General features: G+C 36.5%; 1 long non-coding RNA gene across 1 annotated transcript; it reads right to left on the bottom strand.

The window, feature by feature from the left end:
- Positions 1 to 1,125: 1,125 nt before the first annotated feature.
- On the bottom strand, positions 1,126 to 3,643 carry LOC135301472 (uncharacterized). The gene is made up of 2 exons (XR_010363211.1): positions 3,521 to 3,643; positions 1,126 to 1,295 (listed from the first exon to the last, which is right to left on the bottom strand). It is a non-coding gene; the product is annotated as an uncharacterized LOC135301472 (long non-coding RNA).
- Positions 3,644 to 8,897: the final 5,254 nt, after the last annotated feature.

The following is an 8,897-nucleotide window of genomic DNA, read 5'->3' as shown; positions in this document are numbered from 1 at the left end:
TCATGTGGTGCACTGTGCTCCTACACCAAACAGACCCCCCACCCCCCCCATACCCAGCGTCAAAGCCTGTTAAATCCAGTTTTCAGCTAGAGGAGAACTCTTTCTGTTTACCTCTAAAGAGGAACTGAAATGAGGGTAGCACAATGCAAGCAGGACAAAGTCATTTAGGAGAATAAAGAGAGGTGGAATGTGGCTACACTTACTCTGGCTAACAACAAACTCAATGGTGGCTCCAATTGCAGTGCAAACAAATAATGAAGAGGAAACATCAAGGTCAGGATTTGCTATGCAAAGAAAAATGCCTACATTTAAATGCCAATGTATAGACATTTGCATACAAATTCGACATCTCCTCTGTGATTAGAGGCAGTGGGGTTATCCATGGGATGACTCAGTTGCCAGCACGCAGATGTTTACTGCCAGCAGAGATGCTCCAAGCCAGGTTTGCTGTGCCTGATCTTGTGTTGCTGCTGCAGAGGCCAGGGCTGCTGTAGGCTTCCTGTGTGCCCTTCCTGCGCAGCTGGTGTGGGTGGTGAGAATGAGAAAAATGTCACTGCTTGCCCAGGCCCAGGCAAGAGAGCCAAACCCTTTGTCAATTCAGCCAGGCATGTCTGGAGACTCCAGCCAGAGAGGTGCAGGAGTGTTTGTGAGCAGAGCCAGGCTCTGGCCTCCATGGTGAGCAGATGTGACCCATCCAACAGCTCACATGCAGTAAGGACATCTCCATGGATCTGGGTCTGGACCTGCACCTGACCTTGAAGACCTTTCTCAAGTGCCCACACACTGATACCTCCAGCTCTTTGAGGCACCTGAGAGAGCTTTGGGCTCTCATTTAATGTAATCTGTGGGAAACTTCTGACTACCTGGTGTGACAGCCAAAGCTCAAGAAACCACAGGGCAATGTGATCAATGACCTGAACCTCAACTTTCTGCAAATTAAGAAAGGTGTTGAAGAAATTCTGTGTTGCATTAAATCTTTGGCAGGTCATGCTATGACCGTGTTTTCCTCTTGGCAATGTATTTTTCTCCCTGGTCCCCATGTTTTGTTCTTAATCTCTATTTTTTTTTTTTTTTTAATTTTTTTCAGGATCTGCAGACTTCCTCATGTCCCAGACCCAGTCTCACCCTGTTTTGCACCAGTCTTTCTCAGAGCCACACTGAGTTCCTTCAAAATGAGTTTCAGAAGAGTTTTCCTTGTGGAAGTGGTACACCTTTGCACAGTGGATGGCCATCTGCACTTCTCCACCTCACAGGCACCCAGGGACATATTGTCCTCCTCCTCTTCGACTTCAGTCCTAAAGAAATATTTGAAATGGCAGTTTCATCTGTAAAGTTTAATGAGATTATATGCTTCCTTAGCATGCTGAGATCTTCAAATGACATTTTACAATGAAAATTAAGATATTTTCTTTAAAGAAAATAAAAGAGAAATAAAAATGCTACAATGATTACAGCCTTCATCATGAATTTGAGCTGAATCAAATGCTCTCCTAGATTAAAACAGTATAGCTTTTTCCCAAAAAAATTGAATGCATTTCTTGTAACCTCAACCCTGAAACAAAATAAATAAGATGTTATAGACAAGCTGTATATAAGAGAAAAGAAAAATTTCTTGTACCAAAGCAGGTTTGGACTAGGAGAGATTATCCTTGGCAAATGAATACTCTAGAATTAGAAACAGGACTTCCAAACTCAAACTGTGACAGGAAGGTTAGAGATGCCTTCTATCACTTATTTTTCATAAGAAAACACAGTAATCAGGAGGTTTCTCATGACAATACTCCTTGAATAAAATGGAAAAAAAGAGAGAGAATTAAATCACACATTCCAATTTCCAATACTACTGCTTGTTATTCTTTCTCCAGTATTCAATGGCAACAAATCCCTTTTATCAGGCCACCCAACCTCCTCTGTTGAATTGTAAAAATTGTGCAAAGTGACTTTGTAAGTGGTGAAGTCAATAAAAAGCTCTGCACTAAGAAAAGGTGTTCTTCATAACTGAAAATACTGCATAGCTGCTATTCATATTCAAATAAGGGAAATAATGGCTTTTTCAGAAGCAAAGCTTGGACAATCTGCAAATTAAGAACCAGTGACAGAACTGTATGGAACATGAAAGTGATTTCCAGATGACGAATGAAAAACCATGATACATAGTAGAAGCAGCATTTCAGTCACTGGTTGTATAATTAGGAAGAAACCTCATCAGTTCAGGTTAAACTGTCTTCTGAGACATCAGTATGGCTTTTGACCCTTCTGCTCTAACTTTTAAGGATGTGTTTTCAGAAAAGCTGTTGATTTTCACATTGCGGGACCTTATTTACGGTTTAAAGCAAGTACAAAAAAAGTTTCAAGTAGTTAAATGCATTAAAAGCAGTGGAGCAAATAAATTTGGTTTTTACAATCCTTACTGCATTTGCTGTACAAAGAAAACATTCCAGCACGTCAATGTTCTTTTCTCTAGCTTTCTAATCTGCAGTTTTGCTGAAACTAAACTACATCCTATTTTGATACAGAAACAAAAATAAGTGTTAGTGAGATCTGTACTTAGTGAAATGTGTTATAAATGAGTTGCAATGCCTTTTCCAACTGCTAATTTGATGGCAATTTGCACAATGCAGTGTGCATTCTGCGTTGTGAAAATATATTTGGATAAAAACAGATGCAACAGCTGTGACATTTTGTGCATGTCCAAATTGTTGGGATTCCTTAGAATAGTCCTCAACAAAATGGTGCTGCTGCTGCTTCCATCATCCTTGGATGACAATCCATAGTGCTGAAAGCCAGGCTACATTCTTCAGTTTCCTTTTAAAGGTATTGGATCAAATCTTGGCTCCAGTAAAGTCAAGTCAAAATGAAAATTGCCATGGACCTGATATGGGCCCGGGTTTCTCTTATGAAAAAAAAAAAAAAAAATCCTGTTTTACTTAACACCTATATTTGAGTCTGCATTTTTCTTATTTACGTCCCAAAATGCAAGTGCACTGTGTGTTTTATCAAAGCACCCTGAGCAGCTTAGTAGATTTTTTTTTGTGAATATTGGAGGTAGAAAAAGGTTATTGATCAATCTTATGCTAAATGCTTTTTTTGTATGTGTGCACTCACATGATGGCACTGTTTCCTGCATTTTTTGTACTGCTTTAGCATAAATATTATTACACTTATTTTACATTAATTGTAAAACCAAAAAATATGTCTATTTACAGCAAGACACAAAATTATAATTTGTAGAAATTTGTTGGGTAAGGAAATCTACCTTTCTCTTGGCTTGGATTATTCCATAATTTGAATGTAAAGTTATATGCATGAGATAATAGTTGGCACAGAATCACAGTAACTGTATTAAATTATAAATATGCTCTCAATATTTTAGGCTATATATGGAAAAAATATCGAAACTGAGGACTGATTGTTTCAGATATTTATTAATTGAATATTTGGGTTATTTGTTAGAATCAGTTCCAAGTTAGTAATAGTGACCAAAAAGTTAATAATTCTGTATTCTGTTTAGGAGACTTACTGGAAATCAGTGGTCTGTTTCAGTCCCCACTGTAGCACAAAACTTTCCCTTGCCCTTTGCAAAACTTCCATCAACATCCAGGCAGCTTCCACCAAAGCTTGATATGCCACTGGAAAAATCAAGAAAGGAAAAAGGAGAAGTTATTGAAAGTGCTGAAGTACAATTTACAGTTTTTCTGTTAGTGTTGCAAAATCCTTAAGGGAAGTTTTGGTTTTAAAGAGCAAGACAATTTATGGAGTTTTTAATTCATGTTTGGAAGAAACAAGCAGTATGATAAGGATTTAATTGTGAAATGCTTCTCAAAAGAAGGGTATGGCTGTCTCCTGCAGGTAAGTGTAAGACAAAAAGTACCTTAGGAAATGATTAGGTCTGGTAGATTGACACACTCATCTCAGGACTTGTTACACAATTTGTAACATGTAAAATTTTTTATTCAGAATTATTTTATGCGATACATTTTTCTGTTTTGCCCAAAGAAAATATGCTCAATGGATGATACTTTCAGGAATAGCAACTTGGAATTCCTCATAGAGGAGCCATCCATTTTCATGCATAAATGCATCCCAAAAAATGTGACTCGTGTCATTTCTGTTATGTAAATATTACATTTAGCCAGTTATGCTGCACTGATTAGGTATCTGTAGCTAGATGAACACATTCAGAAAAAGAAAAACATTTATGTGTTTGATGGCATCCTGTTTTTTGTCTCTGATTCAGTCTTTGTTCTGCCAAAAGTGCTGGAGATAGCAGTGGAATTTGGACTACATTCTGATTATAGCTATCTGGACAAATCTGAGCTGCATTCATTCCAGTTCAGGGAATAAAAATACCTTTCATCTTAATGGGTATTTTTCTAACCTATTCTCCCTGAAAAATCAAATTAAAAATTGAAATTTTTTAGAAAACAAATCCAGAGCCATTTGTTCTCAGAATATCACCAAAAGGAGTATTTGGAGTGGAAATTAGTTGGACAAATTGTGTAGTGGACAGTTCAGTGGGAAAGAAAAGGGGGTAGGTGAAAAACTTGCTGGCAAAAGCAGACACTAAGCCCAAAAGAAATGAAAATTTGCAAGTATAACCACCCTAGCTGAAACTACATCTTACTAGGGAAATAAATTATTGTGTCTATTTTTATTCCTTAAATGTACACTGCAAACCTCTCTTTTAATTTTTTCTCTTTGAATTTTTATGAAAGGGAAAAATAGTATCGCAATATGACATCTTTCCAATATTTAAATTTTGCGATGATTATTTGAGTCTCAGAATTTTCTATTCTACTCCTTTTGAGTCCTGCATAAAGCCACAGTAGACTATGGATGACTGTATGAAATCAGTGACATAGAGCTGTCCTAGGAAGAAAGGCATTGAACAGTCATACACAGGCCTCCAAATTAACCATTTCCATGCATTTAGTACTTTATAAAAATAAAAGGAATGTTTAAAAGTAAGGATAGAGAACTCTGTTTTGTTATAGGTCTTTCGGCTGATTTACTGACCTGAAGTTAAATTCCACTGAGTTCCCTTGGAATGAAATAACTCTTTCCATCTCTAGGATAAGTTGAAAAAATAAGCACTGTGATTACTCTGGTAAATCAGGACTGTCTGTGGTCAGGAAAATTTACATTTGAATCCATATTGCTTCTGAAGGAAAATTTTCAGGAATTATTTTTTGATTGCTTCTCAATCAGTTAACCCCTTCACACAGTCACATCCAAGAAATTACACCAGATTGAATTTGGCTTCTTTAGGACCTATTATTGCACTTGTAAATCACAGGTTCTCCTTTAAATGAGAAAAGGAAGTTAAAATATTTTGGAATTCTATTATCAGCCTTTTTCATGGCTTAGGGTTGTTTCTGGTGTTTCTGACCTTACAAATTCTCTCCCCACTGTTTTGTGTGTCATGGCAGGAAGCACAATGCCAGGCCTGCAGTTGTGACACTTCAGTTCACAGTTTGCCTTGCTGAAGTAAATCAAAGTACATATAAATGTTTATGTACTGTCAAAGTACTTAAGAATAAAAATAACAGCATGCAGTAGGCAGGCAACCATACTATAAACTTAGCTTTGTACCTTACTTTCTGCTCTCACTTTACATTCTTCTTTCTTCTCTTGGCATCCTTGGCAACATGGAACTTTTTCTCTTTCTCTTGTTGTATGTCAGACTCTCTAAACACTGAAATCTGTTCCAAGCCTATATTAGTAAGAAAAAAAATAGTGACATACCACTCTAATAATGTTAACAGAGCATTGGATTGCTTAGAACTTGCTAGAGCCTTTTCCAGTGACATGGTGATGTTGTATTCAACACAACTCAGTGCTCTGATGTGCTCTGATGACCCTGGGGTGGGGACAGAAAAATCTCTTTCAATAGAAGATTATTTCCTGATGGGGCTGATCATGCACAATACTTGTGGTTTTAATCCCTGTCTGAGGCCAGGTAAATCAAAAACAAAAAACTGACCCATGCAGGGGTTTCTCCCAATAACTGTGTTCCTTGCTTGTACAGAAGTTGTCTCTCCATTATAGTCCACTTATACCTGCCATATATTGTCATTCATTATTTACAATTTCTAGGCTTATTACCAGACCATTAAAGCCATTTATTTTAAATCTAGATAATTTTAAAATATTCTATTATGAACTATTTCATAACTATGTGAACAATCAAAGACTGTTCTGTTTGTTTCCTTGTTTTTCTTGAAAGAAACAGGAATTTGATAGATAGCATATGGGCTTGCTGTCTTTTTGCATGAGAAGAATTTGTTCTAACAAATATTCAGCTGCAGTTTTTGGCTGTTGAGATACACTTTGAAATGCCCTGATTATCAAAATAAAAGCAAGTACTGGAAATTCTTACAAACAAAGGTCTGATACATTGTTCTTTTGTAATGAAATTACTTTAGAAAGAGAAGCACCAAAAATACAAAATTTTGCTAAAGTATACTGTAAATATAATATAAAATTGTTCTAATTGAAGCAATACATTTTGTGTATTTCCAAGGAAAAAGACTTGAATTTCATAAAAAATTACTGAAAAAATCTCATATAGAAATATACCTCTGACTGTGCACATGCTCTGGTTGAACAAAATCCTTGAAATAATCATAGAGAGTTTGTGGATTTTCTCATAAACTACATGAGTTCTTTGAGAAAAAATATTGATGACTCCAGAAGAACATAAATGAGATCTTAAGTTATTTTTTTTGTCATTCAACACTTTTTTTTTTCTGTTGTGGAGCTGGAGTTATTGTAGGTGTTGTGCTCAGTGTGGTTTAATTTGAAGGTGAGACAGTGCTTTGTGTCTGAACTCCTGTAGCTTGTGGATGGTATTAATCTCTCATTTCTAGATGGTGTCAGTGGCTTATGTAGCACATAGCATTTAGAAAATGGCACATTTCTTGTAAACCGTACTTCCAAATGGAGAATCTTGCTTTATTTGGAGAGGAATGCCAGATGATAATCCTGAATGGATAAGGACAGATTCCTGAAGCCCTCAATCAAGTATGTAACACTCAAACAATGCAGATTTTCCAGCTCCTTTCCCTTGGACATTCTCAGATCAGAAATGAAACTATTTCAGTTCTCAATTCATGGAACTTAGTTTTCCCCCTTAGAGTCTTAGCATTTTCACCAAGAGCTCTGAACTGAAGCTAAATGTTGCACTACCAAGTTCTGAGAGCTGGAGATTTTTATGAAGTGCAAAGTCTAACATGTATTTTCCTTAACTTTTCAAGAAGAATGGGCTGGATTTCAGACTTGGTATCATCCAGCAGTATCTGCTATGTGGCACTGAGGCAGAAATGTGCATACGGAACAGGGAATAGAAACCATAATTGTCAAAACACATCCAGATGCTTGGTATCTTTCAACCATAAATGATAGTGTGTTGAGTGGACAGCACTTGCCCAAATACATATCCCTGGCACAAGGAATATCCCCAGAAATTATTATTCTCTTTTTCTTTACATATTGGATTCTTCCTAGGCCTGCTGTGCTAAAAAGTACTCTGTTATGCAAGGAAGAGAATGGTCTTCTAACTGCTAAAATGCCTCTTGATATTTAACTTAGGTTTTCCTTTGGTCATTTTCATAAGTAACAATAGTTTATTTTTACATTAAACTATCAGAACATGTACCATATTATGAAAGGAAAATGGGGCAGACAGGGATCAGAAAATGCTGATAGTTGCTGGTTTGTATATCACTGATATTATTTGGACTAAAGAGTCAGGTAAATGTGAATAATATATTCCTTAAATAACCATATCCTTCTTTATTATCCTGGATTCTTTTTAATTCCAGATTCAGGATTATTTTTCAAACAAAATATTCAGATTCAAGCAAATGTCTTTTACTGAGTCTAAAATTATTTTTCAAATAGTGGCTATTGTTCTTGGATCATGGCTGTGGACATTATCTTACGTTCTTTTAATGTTTCACCTTGAATGGAAATAAAATCTACTTCTAGAAACTGGAAACAGAATGGAATAACTTAGGCAATAATGAGCATGAAGATGAAATGGTATTATCTGGGGAAGCACAGTTCTATCACAGCAAAGCCAGGACATTTGTCATTTTCTACTTTATTTTATCATATAATAAATTTGTAGTAAGAATAATGGAACTTGGGCCAGTGTGTTAGTGACAAAACCACACTGTAGATAGGCTAGATATCCCTTTTCTTCTTCTGTTCCTTCCATAGCTCAGGCAGAGACCTTAACTCAAGACTGTTGCTTACTCATTTTTTGGTAGATTTGCTAACAGGCAACTTTACTGTAGAAGAGAGGGAAGGACAGTGGCAAGCTTAATCCGAAAAACAGATAATACTTATGAAATTATGATGATCAGAAGTGAATACAGCATTAATTTTTTGGTATTTTTGGAGAAAATGGCATGTAATATGCTCATCCTGAATAACCTTTGGAACAAGATGTTAATCTAACCAGAAAATTTAAAATAGAAGGAACAAGCATCTATTGTAGTAGTTCAGTTCCATCTCTTAAGGACAAACATCCATCCTTGCTGCCACAGACCAGAGTACACAGCAAGTAGCAGGAAATTCAGTATTTTTCACAGACATGATCATTATAGACTTTGATTTTGTACCAATTCCACCTTTCTTTGGTGAGTTGACAAAACAGCAGGAACCTCTATTGACTGAGAGGAAAGCTTCCTCCCTTGATCTCCATCATGCTGGACTGGGACCAAGACTCAGAATTTGGCAGAAAAACACTTAGAAAAGATCATTCTGTTCAGAGAAAGGAAACCTTGTTTATTTCAGATCCAAGCAGAAACAGACTCTGGTCAAGTCTCCAGGACATGCCATAAAGGATTGCTTTAGCAGCAGCTGGAGTTTGCATGGAGGAAATATTATGT

Source organism: Passer domesticus, chromosome 5 (genome assembly GCF_036417665.1).
Source record: "Passer domesticus isolate bPasDom1 chromosome 5, bPasDom1.hap1, whole genome shotgun sequence".
NCBI classification, from domain to species: domain Eukaryota; kingdom Metazoa; phylum Chordata; class Aves; order Passeriformes; family Passeridae; genus Passer; species Passer domesticus.
Note: the sequence above shows the minus strand (reverse complement) of the source record. Positions and strands in the feature narration are given on the sequence as shown.